Source organism: Aotus nancymaae, unplaced genomic scaffold (genome assembly GCF_030222135.1).
Source record: "Aotus nancymaae isolate 86718 unplaced genomic scaffold, 86718_ANA_hifiasm-v0.15.2.pri h1tg000025l, whole genome shotgun sequence".
Taxonomy (NCBI): domain Eukaryota; kingdom Metazoa; phylum Chordata; class Mammalia; order Primates; family Aotidae; genus Aotus; species Aotus nancymaae.
In genome coordinates, this window is record NW_026988438.1 from 30,066,997 (window position 1) to 30,091,338 (window position 24,342).

A 24,342-nucleotide genomic window follows, 5' to 3' on the forward strand; every position below is an offset into this window, starting at 1 on the left:
TACAAGCTCCATTCACTGCAACCTCTGCCTCCTGGGTTCAAGCAATTCTCCTGCCTCAGCCTCCCAAGTAGCTAGGATTATGGGTGTGTACCACCACACCCAGCTAATTTTTGTATTTTTAGTAGAGACGGGGTTTTGACATGCTGGACAGGCTGGTCTTGAACTCCTGACCTCAGGTATCCACTCACCTTGGCCTTCCAAAATGCTGAGATTATGAGTGAGCCACTGTGCCCAGCCAAAATTTTGCTTCTTGATGGGAGAAATATCAAAGAATTTGTGGGCATGATTTCAAATCAGCAATCCTACCCTCTCACCAAAAATTACTCAAGATGTCTCCCACATGCAAAATACACTCACCTCTCCCAAGATTCCCTGAAGTCCTCCATTTTCCAGCATCAGGCTTCAGCTAGGGCTCCAGGACCCTGGCATGTAAATTAGTTCTAGATGCAGAAGCAACTCTTGTTATAGCATCTCATGTACCATTCCTATCTGAGGTAATATAAAACTAAAAGAGACAAGTTATTTACCTCCACACACCCAATGTGCGGTGGTGGGACAGAAGAGAACCACTATACTTCTTTCAAAAAGAAGAGAAAGGGCAGGCATATAGCAGCCACTCATCCATAGCAATTCTAAAATCCTTCTGGGCTCACTTCTGTTTTCTAGGAATGAGTCTCCACAGTTTTCACCTGTCTTCTCAGCCCTTGATCCTGCCCTCTGATATATTTATTCTACCCTCCCCACTCCGCTGCCCCCAAATGTACCTGTAACTGTGTTTGCAGTTAATCTGTTTTCTTCCTGTCTGCAAAAGTTTGGGGATTCAAAGGCCTTTTTTCATTTTGCATTGTTTCTATCCCTGTTAGTTCAAGCTGTGGCATGCCTGCCAACATAATTCCCTTAAAAATTTGTGGTTTAATATGAATCTTATTTGGGATTTACTCTGTTAAATAAAAGTCAAATATGCAAATCTCTCTGAGACATGCCTTCTTTACCATGAGCTTTTTCTATCACTGCTTTGGGAGAATGCCATTAAGGTTCTTGGAAGCCTTATTTTTTATTTTTATTTTTATTTTTTTTAAAGGAGAGATCTATGAGGCACATGCTTAGAAGACCTATGTCTTTTTTGACAAGGTCTTTGAGGCCCAACCATAAATCTTCCTGAAGTCTTTCAATCACATCTTTGGCTTCACTTTCAGAGCATGTTTTCCTAGAACATTTTCCAAGATTTGCTCTCTGGAAGAAGGATTTTTAAATTTTAATGCCATCTGCAATCTGCAGAGACTAGAAAGATAAAGTCTTTTTTTCTTTTAAATCAAGTCTTGATTCTTTTATTTACAAGTTCTTTAACTTTATCCTCTGTCATTTTATTATTGGTAGAGATAGAAGAAGGAATATGGCCCCTAGAAATCCCAATAGCCAGACTTAGAATTACTGGGTACATTTCTTATTTTCCATCATACTGAGACAGGAGAGTTCCCTTGACCCCTTCGCTAGGGCGAATGCTTCTGGGCTCCGGCCCCACAGCAGTGTCTAGGGATGTGTTACAATCAAGGCTGTTAACCAACTCAGTGGAGAGTCAGGGTGATCACTGTTTACACCCTCCCCTCTTGGTATCTATGTTCTTGTTCAGTGCCCAGAAGAATCAGGTTGCACAGTTTGAAAGGTGATGAATGTGGAGAAATTTATTAAGTGGTGGAAGTGGCTTTCAGCAGATGGGGAGCTGGAAAGGGGATGGTGCAGGAAGGTGATCTTTTCCTGAAGCCCAGCCATCTCTGGCCAGGCTCCTTTCCAGTGTCATGCCATCTGAAGTTATGCTGCATTTATCTGTAGTCTCTGATGCCCAGTTGCTTCTTCTCTTGCTGTTCAGCCACTTGTCTCTTTGCCAACTGAGGGTGAGTTTACATAGGCACAGGATGGTGGGATGGCGGGGAGGGTGGGCCAAAAAAGGCAACATTTGAGTGGGAAAACAGGAATAACTGTTCTCGTTTAGGGCCACAGTTTCCAGGCTTGAGGCTGGGGCCTTTACAGGGGACTTACTGTCTTCCCAGAATTTCCCTGCCTCCTGTCCATATCACTGTCAAATGTGGTGATGTTGCAAAAACTTTATCACATAGCAAGGAATTTCTTTTCTCCAACTACCAATAACAATTTCCTTTTTGCTGATGAGAACACACTTGCTCATCTTCCTGTAAGCCTTCACTAACATGGCCCTTGAGACCCAATGAGCTTCGTGAGTAGTTTCCTCGAGCCTCTTGCAACTTCCACCTGCTCCCCAGTCTCAAAGCCAATGCCAGATTTTAGAATTTTGTAATGGCAGCACCCTATTCAGGTACCAAATTCTGTTCTGGGTATCTGTTGCTGCCTAACAAACTACTCCACTGACTCTCATCGTCCCACACTCCCACTAGCTTCAGCTAGGTGATTTCCACTTGGGGTCTCTCATGGAACTGCAGTTAGGTGGTGGTAGGGCTGGAGTCTCGAAGGCTTCCTTACTCACACAACTGATGGCTGAAGCTGACTGTTGGCTTAGATGCCCACATATGTTCTCTCCACAAGACCTGGACTTCCTTGCAGTTGGAAGTCCTGAGAGCAATCATCCCAAAAGAGCCAGGCAGAAGCTAATTACTATTTCTAAGCGACATTCAGAAGTCACAAAGCATTCTATTATTCAAGGGGAGGAAAAGTAGACTCCATTTTTTTTTGAGGAGTGTCAAAAAAAAATGTCTTTAAAATATAGATGTCTTTAAAAATACCATAGCTTCTGTTCTTTCAGAGCTGCAAAGGCTTTTGAGGAGCACAACTGACGGAAACAGTCTGAGCTAGCAGGGAATTCTAAACAGAGAGCACAAAGATTCTAGTTCTTGGCTTACCGTTCATTTTCAGTGTGACCTTGAGCAAATCACCTGACCATCTAAGCCTCAACTGCTCCATCTGATTCCAAGACTTTGAAAGTACAATTAGTTACCAATAAAGGGAATTAGTATAGGTATAGCTGATAAGAACACACTTTCCTTTTAGGAACAACACAAATGAGATTGACCATAAAGAGAACAGGCAATCCATTTTTTCACTGAACTACGTGTGGTCCATTAGAAGGTTAACTATTTGCAGGAAACTTACTGAAAATTTCTAATCATACACTGCCTTCTGGGTGAAAAAACTATCCTGGCTTGTGACCAAGAAGCACTGTGAAGCAATGATGTTTTGGAGCTGATGAGAATACACATCTTTAGGTTTAAAAATTAATCAACTTAAATGGAACTTTTGGCCTTTCAAGGACGAAGTTGAAGACCCCTCTTCATTACTGTATTATCATGTTAATAGAGTATAAACATTATCTGGGCACTTCAAAACATTACTGAATTAAGTGACTGTTTATATACATATTTAATTTTTACCTTTTGGCTTAAAATCTACTATATGGAATCAGACAAGTATGTAAATAATGATAATAAAAGGTATTGCACTAGGTGTGATGAAGTTTTTAAAAATTACTAATTATGAATTTTCACAATAGGAATTGTGAATCCCCCACTTCATAATTAGTTCACACCTAGCACAATGTGGAACAATTTTCTGTAAGAAAGGACATTTGGAAAAGGCCTTATAGAAATGCTAGGATGTTCACAAGCAAATATATGAGGGAAAAATAATCCAGACATTCATTCCTTTGTTGAAAAAATAGCAAATGATTTTGTTTTACTGGGGCTTTGGGTATATGGGAAAGAAAAGTCTCACTATGTTACCCAGGTCAGTCTCTAACTCCTGGCCTCAAGCAATCCTGCACCAAGTTGGCCTCCCAAACGTGCTAGGATTATAGGCATGAGCCACCACACCTGGCCTGAAATACTCTAATATATAACCAAAGTTTTCAGTCATATATATTTTTCTTTCCCAGGCAACAGTCACAAGCGAGTAATTCAAAGAGAGATACAAATGACCAGGACACTAATGAAAAGACATTCAATTACAGTCATAAAATAAATGAAATGGAAACATTTTTTGTTTACAGTATAGCAAAGACGGTAAAAGGGTGACAAAACTCTGTTTTGCCACAAGTATGAGGAAACTTGAATTCACATGTTCTGTTGGTGGGAGTGTGAACTATAAACAACTTAAAATTTCAATAATTGGCCGGGTGTGGTGGCTCAAGCCTGTAATCCCAGCACTTTGGGAGGCCGAGGCGGGTGGATCACGGGGTCAAGAGATCGAGACCATCCTGGTCAACAAGGTGAAACCCAGTCTCTATTAAAAATACAAAAAATTAGCTAGGCATAGTGGCGCGTGCCTGTAATCCCAGCTACTCAGGAGGCTGACGCAGGAGAATTGCCTGAACCCAGGAGGCGGAGGTTGCAGTGAGCCGAGATCGCGCCATTGCACTCCAGCCTGGGTAACAAGAGCGAAACTCCGTCTTAAAAAAAAAAAAAAAAATTTCAATAATAAAAAAACTATTAATGAAATCATATGAAACAGTATAGTTCAATAGTGGTTTAATGCTATCATCAAAATAATGAAGTAGATCCACATTTAATGGCAAAGATATTTATGATGTACTGTTGAGGGTGCAGGTTGAAAGACAGCATGTACGGTATGACAGCATTTATGTCAAATCATGTTTGCATAGATTACTAAGTACATTCATCAAATATTAACAGTTGTTATCCATATACAGTAGGATTTGAGGTTGTATTATTTTTCTTTGCATTTGTAGGTACTTACATTTTTAGTTGTCCCAAAGACAGGTTTTTCAAAAAGCTGCACTGACTTGACTGTCAGCTAACAATTCAAATACTTACCAGCAAAAATCAACAAGGTTTGAGTTCTCAGTTGGTCAGTAAAGGGAAAGCACAGGATAGTTATTTATGAAAATTCTATAAAGCCAGGATGGTGATCAACTCCTATTAAAGAATGCCCAACTGAGGTCTTTCCTGTTATTGATATTATCGCCATCATTTACCATACGTAAAAATAAAAAGCTGCACTGCTACGGTTTGGTTTGTCTCCCCAAACCTCGTGTTAAAATATGCTCCCCCAATGTTGCAGGTGGGGGCCTAATGGGAGGTAGGTTTGGGTCATGAAGATGGGTCCCTCATAAATAGAACAATACCTCCCCCCTCAAGGGTAGGTTCTTCCTATATTATTACCTCATGTGAGAGCTGGCTGTTAAAAACAAACAAACAAACAAACAAAGCCTAGCACATACCCTCTCCTTGCCTCCTCTCTCACCCTGTGATACCTGCGCATAGAGGCTACCCTTCACCTTCCACCATGAGTGGAAGCAGCCTGAGACCCTCACTACTTGCAAAGGCTGGTGTCATGCTTCTTGCACAGCCTGCAAAACTATGAGCCAAATAAATCTCTCTCTCTCTCTCTCTCAATAAACTACCTAGCCTCAGGTATTCCTTTATTGCAATACAAAACTGACTAAGACATATACAAATACTTATGAACTGCAATGATCTAATATCTAGGTCAAATACCATGGAAAATTCTTACATTTGTCAGCCCAAGAACACTTTCCAATCTCAAAATATATTACTAAAGATGTAGTCATCAAGACTGTTTGGTACTGGCATAATAGATACAACTCAATGGAATAAAATTAACAGTTCTGAAATAAATCCATACATTTACAGTTAATTGATTTTAAGCAACAGAGGCAAGACAACAGTTCATGAGGAAAGAATTGTTTTTTCAACAAATGGTACTAGAACAACTGGACATCCATATGCAAAAGATTAAAGTTGGACCCCCCAACCCCACACTTCATACCATACATAAAAATTCACTTCGGATGTATCAAAGACCTAAATAAGAGCCAACATTATAAAATCCTTAGATGAAAACAAAGGTGAAAGTTCCAATAACCTTCGATTAGGCAATGGTTTCTTAGATGATACTGAAAGCATAAGCAGCCAAATAAAAAATAGATAAAATTGACTTCATCAAAATGAGAACTTCCGTGCTGCCAAGGTCACTATTAAAAAAGTAAAAAGACAATCCACAGAATAAAAATATTTGCAAATCACATATCTGATAAGGGTCTAAATACAAGTTTGTTCAACCCACCTTATTTTGTTGTTGTTATTGTTCTGTTTAAGAGTTTAGCAGCCTGAAGCCATGGTTTTTAGTTTCTGTCTCTAGTGATAAGCGGAAAAGAGGAATGAAGAAGGGGCTTTATTGGCCCAACCAGAAACAGAAACTAAGAACACATTACTGTATTCTCTCCCTTGGACACCCCTGGTGACACTACAATATACACAGAACTCTTAAAATTCTACAGAATTTTTAAATGAGCAAAGGATTTGAATAGACATTTCTCCAAAGAGATATATAAATGGCCAATAAGCATGAAAATATGGTCAATGTAGTCACTATGGATATGCAAACTAAAGTCAGGAGATGCAACCTCATAGCTTATTATAGCATAACTATAACAGAAAAGATGGACAATAACAAGTATTGACAAAGACTTGGAGAAATTGGGGACCCTTATACATTGCTGTTGGGAATGTAAAATGGTGTAGTCAAAAGTTTGGCAGTTTTCAGAAAGTTAAACACAGAGTTACCATATGACTCAACAAATCTACTCCTAGGTATGTGCCCAAGGGAATTAAAAGCACATTCACATCAAGACCTATACACTAATGCTCATGGTAGCATTATTCATAACGGCCAAAGAATGAAAACAGCCCCAATTTCCATAAACAAAATGTCATACATACAATGGAATATTATTCAACAATAAAAAAAAGTACAGATATGGGTTACAACACAAGTGAACTTTGAAAACATAATGCTGAATTAAAGAAATAGACAAAACGCCACCTGCTGTATAATTCCATTTAATAAAATGTCCAGAACAGACAGATCCATAGAGACAGAAAGTAGTTTAGTTATTGGTGGGGCAACGAGGGAAGGGGGAAATGGAGAGTAACCACTAATGGGCATAGGATTTCTTTTTAAAGTGATGTAAATGTTCTGGAATCCTGGTGATGGTTGTAGGATCTTGTGAATATGCTAAAAAAAACCACAGTGAATTGTATATTTCAAAACAGTGAATTCTATGGCATATAAATATCTCAATTAAAAATGACAAACAAATAATAATGGCAAACTTCTTGTTTGAAGCTATGTAAGACAATAGAGCAACATCTTTAAAGTGCTGAAAGAAAACACAACAAAAACAAAGGACAATCGTCTAGGCCTAGCATAAATTTCTTTCAAAACCAAAGGTGATTATTTCAAAATTTACTGTAATTCTACAGTAATCAAGGAAGTACGATATTAACATAGACATATAAATTAATGGACTAGAATAGAGCCCAGAAACAGGTCCACACATAGAAAGTTATCTGATTTGCAACAAAGATGGCAAGTTAATTCAATAGGCAAAAGGTATTCATTTTACCAAATGACCTGGAACAAACTGGAGAATGATGTGATTAAATATGAACCTCAGGCCTTAACCTCACAATAGACAAGAATTAACTCAACTTCTATCATAGATCTGGATCTAAGAGCCATACAGAAAATCTTTGTGACTTTGTATAATGCAACAATTTCTTAGGACAAAAAAGGGCAGGAAAACAGGAGAGAATGAACTAATAAATTTGACATCAAAAATTAAAAATATGCTCTTTCAAAAGTACTATTAAGAAAATGTAAAAGGCAAGCATAGATTGAGAATTCGTTCGCAAATTATATATCTAAGACTTGGATGAAAAACAAGGAACTCTTACAATTCAATAATAAAATATACAACTGCAACTTCAGCAAAGTCTCAGGACACAAAATTAATGTGCAAAAATCACAAGCATCCGTATACACCAATAATAGACAAACAGAGCCAAATCATGAATGAACTGTCATTCACAATTGCTACAAAGAGAATAAAATAGCTAGGAATATAACTTACAAGGGATGTGAAGGACCTCACCAAGGAGAATGACAAACTACTGCTCAAGGAAATAGGAGAGGACACAAACAAATGGAAAAACATTCCATGCTCATTGATAGGAAGAATCAATATTGTAATAATGGCCATACTGCCCTAAGTAATTTACAGATTCAATGCTATCCCCCCCATCAAGCTACCAATGACTTTCTTCACAGAATTAGAAAAACTACTTTAAATTTCACATGGAACCAAAAAAGAGCCCATATAGCCAAGACAATTCTAAGCAAAAGAAGAAAGCTGGAGGCATCACACTACTGGACTTCAAACTATGCTACAAGGCTACAGTAACCAAAACAGTATGGTACTGGTACCAAAACACACATATAGACCAATGGAACAGAACAGAGGCCGCAAAAATAACACCACACATCCACAACCATCTGATCTTTGACAAATCTGACAAAAACAAGAATAGGGAAAGGATTCCCCATTTAATAAATGGTGTTGGGAAAACTGGCTAGCCATATGCAGAAAACTGAAACTGGACCCCTTCTTTACACCTTATACAAAAATTAACTCAAGATGGATTAAAGACTTAAATGTAAGACCTAAAACCATAAAAACCCTAGCAGAAAACCTAGGCAACACCATTCAGGAAATACGCCTGGACAAAGACTTCATGACTAAAACACCAAAAGCAATGGCAACAAAAACCAAAATTGAAAAATGGGATCTAATTAAACTAAAGACCTTCTGCGCAGCAAAAGAAACTATCATCAGAGTGAACAGGTAAGCTACAGAATGGGAGAAAATTTTTGCAATCTATCCATCTGACAAAGGACCAGTATCCAGAATCTACAAGGAACTTAAACGAATTTACAAGAAAAAAAACAAGCAACCCCATCAAAAAGTGGTCAAAGGATATGAACTGACACTTCTCAAAAGAAGACATTTATGCAGCCAACAAACAGATGAAAAAAAGCTCATCACCACTGGTCATTAGAGAAGTGCAAATCAAAACCACAATCAGATACCATCTCACATCAGTTAGAATGGTGATCACTGCAAAGTTAAGACACAACAGAAGCTGGAGAAGATGTGGAAAAATAGGAACGCTTTAACACTGTTGGTGGGAGTGTAATTAGTTCAACTACTGTAGAAGACAGTGTGGCAATTCTTCAAGGATCTAGAACCAGAAATACCATTTGACCCAGCAAATCATATTACCGGGTATATACCCAAAGCAGTATAAATCATTCTACTATAAACACATATGCGCATGTATGTTTATTGCAGCACTATTCACAATAGTAAAGACTTGGAATCAACCCAAATGCCCATCAATGACAGACTTTTTAAGGCTGAGACAGGCGGATCACCTGAGGTCAGGAGTTTGAGAACATCTTGGCCAACATGGTGAAACCCTGTCTCTACCAAAAATATGAAAATTAGCTGGGTGTGGTGGCAGGCACCTGTAATCCCAGCTACTTGGGAGGCTGAGGCAGGAGAATTGCTTGAACCCAGGAGGCAGAGGTTGCAGTGAGACGAGATCGCACCATTGCACTCCAGCCTGGGGGACAAGGGCAAGACATCATCTCAAAATAAATAAATAAATAATTACCCAGGCGTGGTAGCATATGTCTGTAATCCCAGCTACTAGGGAAGATGAGACAGAAGAATTGCTTGAACCTGGGAGGTAGAGGCTGCGGTGAGCCAGGATCATGCCATCGTACTCCAGCCAGGGCAACAAGAGCAAAACTCCATCTCAAAAAAAAAAGGAAAAGAAAAGAAAATGTGGTACATATACACCATGGAATACTATGCAGCCACAAAAAAGGATGAGTTCATGTCCTTTTCCGGGACATAGATGAAGCTGGAAACCATCATTCTCAGCAAACTAACACAGGAACAGAAAACCAAACACTACATGTTTTCACTCACAAGTGGGAGCTGAACAATGAGAACATATGGATACAAAGAGGGGAACATCACACACTGGGGTCTGTCAGGGGTGGAGATTTTGGGGGAATAGTATTAGGAGAAATACCTAATGTAGATGACAGGTTGATGGGTGTACCAAACCACCAAGGCACATGTATACCTATGTAAAAAACCTGCACGTTCTGCACACGTATCCCAGAACTTAAAGTATATTAAAAAAAAAAAAAAAGCATCCCAATGAGACTTCAGGAATGTCTAAGTAAGGAGTTTCACAAATTCTCTCCTCAAAAAGCAATGATAAAACTTGACAACTCATTTCAGAATTCTAAGAACTGACAAATGCATGCAACAAGCTGAGAAACGTTTACTCAGGAAAACCCACTGCACCTTGGTTAGAAGAACAGTGGGAGTCCATGGCACTGTGGTCTGAGGCCGCCCCCATCTCACTCTCCCCTAATCCCTCAAATTCTGTGTCAATATAGTTCTACCAGTGTGCAGGCTGTCAAGGCCTGCAGCCTCCCTGCTGGAGGGGGCTGAATCGATATGGAGCAGAATGTGGGAAAAATGCACATGAAGGGGTATTGTCGAAAGCAATACCTATCTGGACAGCAAACAGGGAAGGCCAACATTGCACCTAAATTGAGATACTGGCTAGGGCAATCCACAGACGGGCAAATCAGCTAGAAATTTAACAGACCTAGGAAGTGAGATAATAGAGCATGGTGTGCAAAGCTGCACACATATGACCCAGCAATTCCACTTCTAAGTACTTACCCAAGACAAATGGAAACATATGTCCAAACAAACAACTGAAGGTAAATGTTCATACAAGCATTATTCGTAAAAGCCCCCAAAGTGGAGACAATCCAATCTATCAACTGGCGAATGGATAAACAAATGTGGTATATCCACATAATAGAATACTATTCAGCAAAAATAAGGCAAAAACTACTAATACATGCTAAACATGGGTGATCTTCAGAAACAATTATGTTAGGTGAAGCCAAATGCAAAAGACTCTATTTTTGTATAATACCATTTATATGTAATATCTAGTCATGGAAAATCTATGGAGACTGAAAGTTGGTTAGTGGTTGCCTAGGACTAGAGGAGGGGGAAATAGAGGGTGATTGCTAATAAGTATGAGGTTTCTTTAGGGTGATATAAATACTCAAAAACTGATTATGCTGATGGCTGTACAACTCAAAAAACATGAAAAACCATTTAATTGTATACTTTTAGTGGGTGGATTTTTATGGTATGTAAATTAAATCTCAATAAACCTGTTAAAAATAATGGTATAAAGAAATGAACAGACCTTTCACCAAAGATGATATAGGAATGGCAAATAAGCATATAAAAAATGATTAATGTCACTAGTGGTTAAATAGATTCCAACTAAAACCATGAGATACCACTACATATCCACTAGAATGGCCAAAATTTAAAACACTGACACCAGTACATGTTGGCAATAATGTGGTAAAATTGCAACCCTCACACATTGCTGGTGGAAATGTTACGTGGCACGGCCACTTTGGAAAACAGTTTGACAGTATCTTATAAACAAATACTTACCACATGACTCAGCAATTTTATCTCTAGGTATTTATTGAAGAGAAATGAAATCACATGTTCACACAAAGATTTATATTCAAATGTTCATAGTCACTTTATTCATAATAGCCCCAAACTAGAATGAGCCCAGGTTCCCACCAATAGAGAATAACAAACTGTAGCATACTCATCTAATGGAACACTACTACTGATTCAAGCAATGTCTTGTGATGATTCAAGCAACATCATTGCATCTGTGATGTTTCTCAGAGACACTATGCTAAGCAAAACAAATTTACACAAATAAAGTATATACTGAATGATTTCATCTAATCCACAGTGACACAGAACAGGTCGATGTAGGTTGATGGATGGGAACCAACAATTAAGGGACTTGAAGTATCTTTTCAGGGGTGATGAAAATATTCCCTATTTTGGTTGTGGTGATAGTCACACAGGTATATATGTCTTGTCCAAATTAATCAGACTGTACATGCATAATGTTTTTGTTGCATGTAAACTGTAGCTTAATAAAGTTGCCTTTATGGAGGCTGCAGTGAGCTAACATCTCGCCACTGCACTCCAGCCTGGGCAAGAGCAAGACTCTGTCTCAAAAAAATATAAATTAATTAAAAAAAAAAAGTTGCCTTTAAAAAGCAATGAAGAAAAAGCTGATTTAAAATATAATACAATTCTTACTGATGAAATAGCCCTCTAAAAGTGGAAACAAGTTAGGAAATCTGTGTCTGGCTGGCTCTACCTCGATCCTAGTGTTTGCAGTACTTTCACCTACTTTCTCCTTTGTTTTAGCAGCACTGACACAGCAAGGTCTGGTACAAGGTATAAAAGTCTTACCGGGTATAGAGTCAGATAAGGGGTTTTCCAATGACCTTAATAACCTCATACCTTGTAAGAACTGACACAAATACTTACTCAAGAGCTAGGTTTCAAACAGCCTTTTATAGGTTTGTGATACTATAAATGATTAAGCCCCATTAGGGCAGGCACTATCCTTTTCCCCCATCAATGTTTATGTAGTGTCTCACACAGTGTCTTCCATCTATTGAATGTTCAAGAAATATGTGCTAAATGAATGAACCAACACTTCCATTCACTCTGCGTTCTAGTTTAAGTAACTCCAATACAAGTTCTCCTTCAGAGACAGAGATTTCTGAAGATTACCAAGGTAACTTGAAGAATGAAAATCAGACTAGAGTTACATACTTAGACTTCAATAGCTTTCTAGTGATTGATGTGAGTGTAGCAGAACACTATTTTTGAATTATTAACTACTACATTTTTCATTCCTAGTTTGTGTTCCTAGTTGCTTACAGCATTTTATTCAGTGACTCACTGATAGTCTGCTTCGGGAGGGAGAGAAAATGAGGACAAATCAAAGATATTATTTTGAATATCTAAGTCAAGTTTTTTAAATCGAAAGGAAGAGAAGTGTCTGGAAGCTAAAGGGTTTTGATTTGTCAGAGCCATTCTGGAGGTAGAAAGAGCTCTTAGGAATCTACTAATTCTATTGTGAAAATCAAGGATCAGAGCCTGGCTGAATTAGACAATTTGTCCTATGAACCAGATTTGGGGAGAATGAGTAACGATGCCAGAGCAGTTTTCTCAACCAAAAAGGGTCAAGAGTTTCATCAAGCAGGAAAGAAAATTGAAAGGAATATAGCTAGAGTTCAGTTGCAGAGGTCTGAGACATTGTTGGCACACTTTCCTCTTCATAGGTTGACCCATTTTTGAGGTGTATGAGAAAACCTTTGATAGGTTGTACACTGGCTATACAACAGAATCACACTAGATTAACTTGGAATCTCTGTAGTGAGACCAAGACCTTAACATATTTAAAGAGACGCCTCTATACATCCTTCTTCCCTCCTGAGTTGATCTAATGTTTAGCCAAGAATTGAGAACCACTGGCTTATGGGAATCCCAAAGAAGATTATGTGATGTCTGTCTTCCCACTGTGTATGCCAACCTTATAGACAACCTCCCTGCCAATCTCTACCGGCTGACTCCATTCAACACAGCATTTGAGCACAGAATCTCTAGGCACTAAACTATGAACATCTTATTGAAGACAGTTTAGAAATGACTACTAGGTGCCTCTTATGCTGGATTTTGAAGAGTCAGCTTTATGAATTGAGGGTTTGGTGGACATTTTTAACAGTTTAAGCATTGACGTGGGCAGGAAGTCAACTATAGCTGGAAGGTCCGAAACCCATGAAAATGTCCCCATAGAACTCAACACAAGGGACAAATATGACTAGAGCTATTCATCAGCATCACTCACAATTCCTGATGATTATTTGGCCAAAGCCTCACAAACACTTCCTAACTATAAAACTGACCAGGTATTCAAAGCCCATTATGTCCTCACCAAACACCATAATCACAATGAAAGCCAATGCTATTTATGAATGTACATGAAGATTCATTAGACCCTCAACCTTTTAAAGGTATTTCCAGCTCTTTCATTAAAAAATGAGGAAACTGCCTCAACTTAATAATTTAGGACAAATTCTGCTCATGTGCAGCAGTTAAACAAACTTTGAAAGAGACCCAAGAGTCTTCACAAAGTTGGAATTAGAAGGTCTTCAGAAATATTTGGGTAAGGACAGGAATAGAAAAGTCTCCCAGAGTCATCTGGACCTTTGCTGTCCAGCACAGTAGCCCCTGGTCACATATGACTCTTGAGTACTTATAATGTGGCTATAGTCCTGAATAGAGATGTGCCGTAAGTGTAAAATACACACCAGATTTCAAAGACTAAAAAAAGAATGCAATGTATCACTTTAGAGTTTTTAAATACATGCTAAAACAATAGTTTGGATATGTAAATATCTTTGGCCTTTGCAACATTTGAATTCCAACAGATGAACTGTATATACCATTTGATGGACATCATCTATTTGAATAACCTTAGCATTTACAGATTTAATGATATTCCAAGGGTTAATGTGCTACCTTGAAAGGTACGCACACAGGCTTTTATGATATACAGTTATTAGATATTTTTCTGAAATATAAATTTATATTTGCTAACACTGTATAGTCTATGTTCAGTTGCCCAACCAGTTATCTTACCACCAAATAATCAAACCAATCCAAAAGTATTAAATCTCAAGCTGACTTTGTTGGAAAGATATTTTTTAAGTTATATACTTTTTAAATCTCATAGAGTAATACACATTAAATGCAAAAATTCATAGAAAACATTACTATAAAAATAAGGCACTACATGGCAGAATTTTAAAACCCTGCTTTATAATTATAGCATCATTAAAATACTGCAGAAAAATCATTGTTATTTTTACTCATTTTATGTGGGAAGTTGAATCTTAAACCATGTGGTAATATTTATAAATACAGGGCTCTGACATCTTTGGATATATCCCTGTCAGGTATTAAGTTTATATTATTTTCACAGGCCTTGTATTGTAGGAATTCTTGGTCTAGGAAGTCCTAAGTTAACTCTAAGAGAAACTTGTGAAACCTTGAATTGGTGTTTCCATGAACATGTGGCATAAAATTAGGGAATCCATGAGCAGAGTTATCTCCCTGATCCACAAGATATCCCAAGGTTTCTGCTGCTCTTCCAAGAAAGAAACGTAAGTGTACCAGTATTCATTTTCTGACTTCTGTTAAACAAAACAGATTATGATGGGGCCAGCAGCAACTCATAGCCTTCCAATAAGTCATAAATGTCTTCTGGTCTTCCTCTTACCTAGGTCAACCCAACCTATCTTAACAGCACCATCCATCAGGACAGCAGGCTCTATCTTTCCCATATGTCTACTTCTAAAAGACTCTGCTTCCAACAGTAGATTTACTTGTATAATGAAGATCTGAGAAGACTGATATAATGGAAAGAGTATGGGACAAATGAACCAAAGAGAAAACTCAAGAATGCTTCAGAGTGCATCTCAGCATTTCACTAAGCAAATCCAGGAAAGCATGGCTGCATTCCAACAGGCAGCTAGAGCTAAGCAGGGAAGGGACACAAGGAAAAGTCCAACCCAACCAAACTACACGATTAAACTAGCTCAGCTATCCCACTTATCACACACTAACTGACTCCCTAAAAAGTGTTGGCAACATTTGGGTCGAGACACCTCCTGCACCCTAATAGACACTGCTATGATTTGAATGTCTGTCCCCACTGAAACTCATGTTAAAACTTAATCCCCAATATGTCAGTATTAAGAGGTGGGGCCTTTAAGTGGTGATTGGGTCATGAGGGCTATCTATGTCCCCAAAAATGGATTAATCTATGCATGGATTAATGGGTTATATCAAGGGACGGGGTTAGTTATCACGAGTGGGTCTGTTATGAAAGCTAGTTTGGTTCCCTCTTGTGAACTCCTTCACCATGTGATGCACTATGCTGCCTCCAGACTGTGCAGCACTGGCAACAGAATGGACTAGAACTTGTCCTGGTTTTGTCTTTCATCCCTTGTATCCAAATGACTACCCAGATGGGTCAAGTCTGCTCTCTAAATCTTTTAACTTTTGTTCTTCTGTCCTTGCTTTCCCTATTTTCATTGCTTTAGTTCTGCCCCTCATTATCTTGCCTGAATTGGTACAGATTTTCTAACAGGTGTCTCTGCCTCTAATCTCATACCTCTCTAATCTTTAGTATAAATGTGATTTTTTCCTGTTTCAAATCCTTCAGATATAGTTTAACAAATAAATCTCTTCATGACTTATCACCTGTTTACCTCTCTAGACATAGCAACTTTTTTTTTGAGACAGAGTCTCACTCTATTGCCCAGGCCAGAGTGCAGTGGCATGATTTCAGCTCGCTGTAATCTCTGCCTCCTGGGCTCGTGCCTCAGTCTTCCAAGTAGCTGGGACTACAGGTGCACGCTACTGCACCCGGCTCATTTTTTTATTTTTAGTAGAGATGGGGTTTTACCATGCTGGCCAGGCTGGTCTCAAACTCCTGGTCTCAGGTGGTGATCCACCCCACCTCGGCCTCCCAAAGTGCTGGGATTATAGGCATGAGCCACCATGCCTGGCCAACATAGTAACTCTTAAAGAGTGTCACACTTTTCTCCTATCTTTGTATGTGCTAAGCTTTTTGCCTTGGGAATACTCTTCCCAAACTTTCTGCTTTGGATGTTCCACATCCCCTAGCACTAAGATCTATTTGTTCTTAAATACTTAAGTTTAATCACTCTCTTGCCTAGTCTCAGTTGAAAAACTTTCCTTTATACCTCTACAATACTTTATACATGTGTCTATCATAGCTTTTATTGTTCTATATTACATGCTTGCTTGCTTTACCCACTAAAAATTCAGTTCCTAGAGATCAACTGTCTCATTCTACATTCTTGGTCTGTAACAATCTACAGAATCAAGTAGTGCTTTATAGTTGCTGATATAGCAAAGTCACTATATTTTAGTGAGAGTGGAAATCAGCACCCATAATGTTCTCTATTATACCTAGGTTTCTTTAAACACTTCAGTTAAGGTCTTAGATACTACAACTACTCCTCATGACTGGAGAGAATATGTTTATTGTTTATACTAGCCACTAACATTATTAAGTGCTTACTATGTGTCTGGTGCTTACATAGATGTACTTTTTAATTTAATCCTCACATCAACCCTGATTAAAACAAAGTGGAGTGGGGGGGGGGCTTTATCTTGTTCAATGTCCCTAAGACTTTTTCTAGAACTCATGCTCTTATGCTAGGAAACTCAATACCTTTTACATCATGAAAATTGTGGTATTTGTTACTCTTCTTTTCAAAACATAATGAAATGTTACTAAATACAAGCTAAATTTTAAAAGTTATTGATTATGCACTAGCAGACCACCCCTCCCCAAAACATTTTTTTTTGTTTTGCTTGTTCCATAGAGCTTTATTGTAGGGATACACACAAAGGATGTCCACTCAATTCCACAGTTTCTTGATGGATGTGTTTGTCCTGTCTTTTGGCATGACTTTGGCTACCACTATCTCAAAGTCCTTCTGAGTGACATGAACTCGCTATTACCTCAGGGCACACAGGCTGGTTTCTGTGCACATGACCTTCATTTCAGCCCGATGCTCCTTACATAAGTTCAGCAATTTTTCTCAGGTTGATTCCCCTGGTCAGGTTCATTTCTGAGAACGAATCTTGAAAGTGTCCAGCAGGGTCTCCTCATTGTAGGGTGGCAATTCAATTTCTCTGTCAATGTCCCCTGGAAAAAGCATTGCCAAGTCCAGGATATCAATCGTATTAGTAGCCATGATAAACCCTGATATTCTTGGTGGCCTCAAAGCCATCCTCAAAGCATCGTCTGCTGCACTTCACTGTTCCCTCCAGTGAAGCAATCCCCTCCAGCTGAGAGGAGCCAATGGAGTGGATTTCATCCATGAAGATGACAGATGAGCATTTTCTCTGTCATGACAGAAATTCCCCAAAGAATTTTTGTCCCAATTCAGAGCCAGAGACATGAATAAAGGTATAGTCCCTATGATGAGCCAGAGGCCAGGCCAACAGTGTCTTCCAAGCAGCACTCCCTTGGGCTGGGCGGTGCCCAGTGCACTTTATAGAACTGGGGATGCTTATCAGGCAGTTTGATCACTTCTTTGATCTCCTTGATCTGTCTGTCCAGTCAGTCTGCCAATCATTTCATAAGTCGAATCTGGCACTTTCTCCACCATCATCAGTGACACCAATGGGTCCACCTTGTTGGGTAGGATGTTGTAGAAAGTGTAGCTGTCATTTCTTAGAACCACCCAGGAACTGGGTGTCACATCACTGATGCTGATATTTTTGTCTGCATCTACGATAAACTTGTCCTTGGGATGCACCTGGACTAACACTTTCTTCTTATCCATGGCCTGGACTACTTCCCTGACACAGGAGTCCTGTTCCTGCAGCAGCTGTAGCTCCTCTCACAATAGGCACACTTTAGCATTTAGTTCATTCCTGTGTACCTGCTGCCTCCAGAGGTTTTGGGTCTTATCATTCACAATCAGCTGCAAATGCACCTGGAGTTCAGAACTGTTCCTTGTGGCTTTCCCCTATCCAACTTATATTGCAGCTGACCCTAGAGTTCTTCAATCTTGGACAGATAATACTGGCACAGTCCTCTGCCTGCCTTTTCCTCCTCCAGTTCCATCTGCTATGGTCCATCAAGTGTCATCTTGTCTTTTCAGTAGAGAATGCTGGCATCTTAGCCATCTTGGCACACTGGCATAGAAGCAGAGGCTTCCCTCCCCAAAATTTAATAGCTGTCCAATCATATTTCAATTACAACATTTACATATAGGTTTTACATTAGAAATGTCAAAGTACATCTTTTACTTATGGTTAAGGTAACAAAGAAAGACTTCTTTGCCCATTACAAATATAAGCATTATTACTTATTATAAAATTTTTATTAATAATTTTAAATTCAGTTTTGTGGGAATTAATATAGAAAAATAAAGAAGCCATAACATTAATTAATTCATGGTATTTTTCAACATTCAGTTATTTCTTAGTTTTACTGCAATTTATTGTGAACTTCTAGACAGAAGACAGAATATGACAAATTTCCTTGAAAACATTCTTCTCTTTCTGTTTCTAAATAATGGGATAATTTAGCAAGATCATTTGGAAGTTTTATTTATTAAAATATGAATAATGAGTTTTTCCATTTTAGTTTAGAATACACTAATACAAGTTGTTCCTAATTCATTTTCTCTATGTCTTGTGATTGATGCTTTTGATATCTTATTTAACAGAAAAAATACTTTACCTAATAGAGAAAATTAAGATTTTACAGAAAGAGTTGTGGAAACCATGAATAAAGCAATAGAGTCATGATTTTCAATGAAACCCACAAAAACAGTTACTATAAAGAAAGAAAATGTAATAAACTAGTGTAATAAAGACCAATTATCACCAAATTCCAAAGTCTCTTTTGACCTCTATAAAGGTCTGCTAACTGTATTATATGCACATAGGTACTCAAAATGCTACTTATAATCAAGTCTTTTAAGATTCTGGTACCAGGTTTACTGATAACAGGATATAAGCTGAACTGTAAATTTATCAAACATAAATCATTAGTACCTACCAGTTTCAACCTATTAAGTCAGAAAAGGAAGGCATGAGAATTCAGTAACAGAACTTTGTCATTTCCAGTGCCAAGAAAGGTACCTCACTGTTCAGGTCAGAGCTAAGAAACACAATGTTAGTTCATAGATAACACTGGTTCATAGACAACAAAATTTTATCATTTAAATTTTTTGATTTATTTCTGGGATGTTAGTTTATGCCATGCTGTTTTTGTCTCTCTATAAATGAGCAACCAACAATCTATCTTATTATTAGCCATTGGTCTAAAATTAAACCAACCCCCCTTAAGTACAGTAATGTTGCATTTTCAACTAAAACTAAGTATTAACATATCTGGTCTCCTTCAGTGCCTTTCATTTTCCACAGAGAATCAGCTGACTTTGGAGACCGTGTATTTCACATTTAATACAGGAATTCTATGATTTAAAAAGAATATTCAGTTTCCTCGCTTAAGCAGGGGATTCACAAAATATGATACTCAAAGTATTATTTGTATAAGTTAATACCTAGAAAGGTTTACCAGCTATTCTTAACTATGAATCACTACTAGGAGTATACGAAGTAGCAATTTCCTCTAAAGAAAACCAAGCAATTTAGTTTTAGAATGCAAAGATCTGGAGAGAAAAGAAAAGTAGATAATAAAACAGAGAATTTAACTACTATTATTCACAACATAGCAAAGAAAAAATCAGAAGTTATACACTTCAGAAAAAAGGGAACAGACCAAAGAGAAAATGTTGGCATGCTAGAATTTTTTTTTTTTTTAACTAAGAAAATACCTGTACAAGAGCAAGGGACACTGAACAAGGGCACTTCACATTTAACCACTCATTGTCAACAGATACTGAGTTCACCTCAGGATGAATCAAAATTGTAAGAAAATGGTCCAAATGAACTAGAAGACTTCCAGCAACTAACAAACTATACTCATATTTAATAAGCACCATTTACTTCTATGTAGTTTTATATAGTTCTCAGCAATCTGATTTAAATGAGAACTTCCTCTGTGAAAGAATAAGATGTTTGGGATATTATTATCAATACACAGTACGAATGTCAATTAGATGGTAAATTCAATTATTCTTAAATTTAAAAAAAAATTTCATGCTTTGTTCAAATATAGCTTATTTTTGGAAAAATTCCCCTCTTCCACTCTCCTAACTTGTTAGATAAGGTTAGGTAATATTTACATTGGATTTACAGTCTTTTTCATTTAAAACAGTATCAGCATTGCTATAAGGTATTAATTTAAGTGATTGTTCTTAAACTTCATTATACCCAAACTTAACAATTTGTCTGTGAGTCAAATAAGCTTTGAAAAGGAACCTGCCATTTTCATTAACTCATTCAGACTGTAATCTTTGAAATACATAGGGCAGATATGCTGAGGCTGGCCCTCAGTCCTTTTGGGGCTACATTCTAGTAAAGTGTCTAGTGGGTGAAAACTGAAATAACTATGTAACATTTAAAACAAATTAAGACTTGCACTAAGAAACCAAAACCTGCAAATTATGTAACATGACCTTTTTAATGTTGTTTCTGCTATCACAAAAAAATAGTTATACCATTATTTATATTTCAATCACAACATTGCTCTTAAAACACAATCTATAATCCATCTTGTAACCAGATCTGAAAAACACATATTAAGACTATGCTTAGTCTATTTCTCTGACAAAAGAGCCAAAAGTAAAACAGAATTTTACTGTCTCCTAAACATTCTGGCAAGGGAAAAAAAAAACAAAAGCCAGATCAAGGTAAGATGAGGATTCAAAATTGGCAGTAAATCCATTATGGACAAAGAGTGGCACTAAAGTGAAATTTTAGAACATATTGCTTTCTATATATGCATATGTGATCTTATTTGAATATGAGTATTTACAAAGATTCCAGAAAGCAAAAACCAACTTGATAACCCAGGCTTTCAATCTTTACTGTGTCCCCCATAATAATTAGTTGTCAGTAGTTTCACCTAAACATTTAAGTATCTATTGTGATTTTATGTCTTACTTATACTATTCAGTGTTTGCATAATAGATTTACAAATATTTTAAGTGACATTATATAGAATATTACTTGTATTTTCCAGAATAATGACTCTGACTTTGAATAAAAACTGGAGCATTTGGGCTTTAAAAACTTTTTTTCCCCCTTATTTCTAAGCTGCTCTTTTTAGGAAGTCACTGATAGAGACTGAATTTAAAGTAAAAATGCCAACTTTTGTAAATTTTGTCAAAAAAGGGATTTCTATAAACAGATTTAAGTGAATACTGTTTCAGAGAAATGTAATAATCAAGTAGCACTTGACACTGACAAACACTGAACTTTCTTTAAAACCACAGGAGCTTCTATTGTAGCAGATGTAGCACAGAACCTTATGACAAAGAGGGGCTAAAAAGTGAATTTAAGCCAATATAGTTTAAAAAGTAAACAAGTGAAATATTAAATTGGTGCAAAAGTAATGGTGGTTTTTGCAATGACTTTTGCATCAACCTATCAGAAAATCAGCTTCCAGGAGAATATAGTTAATCCCCACAGTTGTATAAATATCTTCCTTTAAGAATGGAAGACAACAAAATAATTCTCATCACAATGGTATATCAGTAATAGAAAACGAATCAATTATTCACATTCTAAGAGGTTTTACTTGAGGGGGTTGGGCAGGAGAATATGAAAGCTTACAAAATCGAAATTGTAAAATAAAATGAATTCAAATTAAGACTTCATGGTAACAGAAAAAATTTAGAAAAACAATAGTTTCCTTAAGGGAAGAATATTTTCCACAACTAGTTAAAAAGCACCTATTAAACTGTGCTGTCAGCTGTCACAATGGAGATTTTGGATTCCTTTAGCAATTGCAGCATTACAAAAGGCGTTTCACAGCGTAACTTTAGGGAAAATGTTATCTGATCTGGAATCATACAGAAAGCAATTAAAAACTCTTTTAATTATTTATAATACACAAATTTTTCTGGGTAGCAGCAGTTGCTCCTGTACTTGCCCTTTTAAAAAATGTGAAACAGAAGCAAGAAAGTAGGGGAACAAATTTAGAGAAGATTAAGAGTAGCAGCGTTAAATAAAACAGCAACTTCTTAAATACATTAGGAGTAAAGAAAGATTAAAATAAGGAAACAGTACTTACTGTGCAACTTTCAGTTATACCAAGTAAAGTGCACTGCCTATTCATTGATAACATTTTCCCTATGTTGAAAACACAAAACCCACTTATCGATATTTTTGATATTAAAAAAAAGACATTCACTATCATAGCCCTGACAACTCTTCCAGTATTTTTAACCATTCAGATGTATTATGTGGGAAAATTTATTCACATATTTTTGTTTAACACATTTCTATACAAACTGAATTTAAAAGTGTCTATAACATTTTCAATTACAGTAATAACACATGAATAAATTATAAACAAAATATTCATATCTGCTTTAAAAAATAATTTATCAAATGCTAACTTCCAGATTATCTGGAAAATTAAAGATGCAAATTGCTATAAATCAGGGTTCCCAATTAAATTCCAATTTTTAAAGGTATATAAAATCTCCCTCAAATTATTCCAAGTTCCATTTCAGAAAATTTTATTTTACCCTTAAGTTTACAGCCCACTAAACATTTTACCCAAATGTGAGAGAACTGCCTGGAGATGCAAAGCACAATAAAATAATTACGTGAAAAGAACAAACAAAAGATACCCGTTAAAACAGAGTTATTGTAGCTGGCAGCACTTAAAATTGGTAATCTGTATTTTTTTTTTAAATTGCATAGCTGCAAGATGATTCACTGCTGATTAACTGTTGAGCAGTTTTATTTAAGAGGATAAGTATACTTAATAAACTGCAATTCAGTAGAGTATTCTATATTTAATTAAAATGTAATTATATAATGTGATTTACTCTTTGGACTGCATTCTGATATTAAACCTTCAATTTAAAAATATTAACACAGCTTTCCTATGTAGAAGTCTATTTTCCACTCTTGGGGGAAAAAAATGGAAGGACTTGAAATCATGGTTTACACATTCAGAGAATGTTTTTACTGCTTGATTAAATTTCTTGGTTTCACATTTAAGACTTTATAAGAAGTAAATTATATGTTTTGCAATTTAAGAACAGATGAATGCAGAAACATTATGTTGGAGAAAACAAAGAGATCCCAAACTAAACAACAAAACAAATGAAAACATAACTAGTTGTCCCGCTCTGGAGAACTTAATAAAAAGTAAATCAACTTTTAAATCAGTTAACTTTGGCGTCTGAATACAAAATGTTTATCAGTATTACCTACGTAGATGACTATTAAGGGATGTGCAGCATTTTCAAAATCCCTGTGTGTCCTTTATATGCATGTTTGGTACACTGAGTTCTGTGGTCACTGTCCTCTCTTCAGTGGGATTTTTGTCTTTCCCCAGTACGATTGTCCATCTCTGTATTACCAAGTCCTCACAAAACTCAGATTTCTGGCTGAGTATGCCTGCGTTTCTGTTTCTCCAGAGACAACATCTTCATATTCTCTTGGTTTTTCAAGCATCTTGTAAAGACAAGAAAACCTGTGTAAAAACAGATTTCCCCATGAACACTGCCATAGTTACTGTAAGTTTTCATACCCGTACTATCCTGAAAACTCATGAAATCAGTGATCTGGAGGAGAGTAGATTAAGACACAGGAGGATCAATTATAGTTTAGTCATAAAAAATACATAACGAAGTCATCCCCCTTTCAGAATAAGGACTACAGCAAAGTAAAAAATGTACACATATGGAGTTCTAAAAACTCCCAAAATAAGTACAGCAATTTTCTAACTAATCAAGACCACAAATATTTTGGGTTATTAAATTCTTAAGCTGAAGAATATCAGA

General features: G+C 37.0%; 1 protein-coding gene and 1 pseudogene across 2 annotated transcripts in view; both read right to left on the minus strand.

The window, feature by feature from the left end:
• Positions 1-4,460: 4,460 nt before the first annotated feature.
• Positions 4,461-18,452, minus strand: LOC135276527 (26S proteasome regulatory subunit 8-like; annotated as a pseudogene).
• Positions 18,453-18,856: 404 nt separating this feature from the next.
• ZNRF2 (zinc and ring finger 2) overlaps positions 18,857-24,342 on the minus strand; it is an 89,566-nt gene continuing 84,080 nt past the window's right edge. Inside the window, exon 5 of one of the 2 annotated variants that reach the window (XM_064380499.1) lies at positions 18,857-24,013. The gene's annotated coding sequence lies outside the window, so the exon portion shown is untranslated. Of the gene's footprint in view, positions 24,033-24,342 lie in introns of both variants that reach the window. The other variant, XM_021675005.2, reaches the window with a different exon arrangement.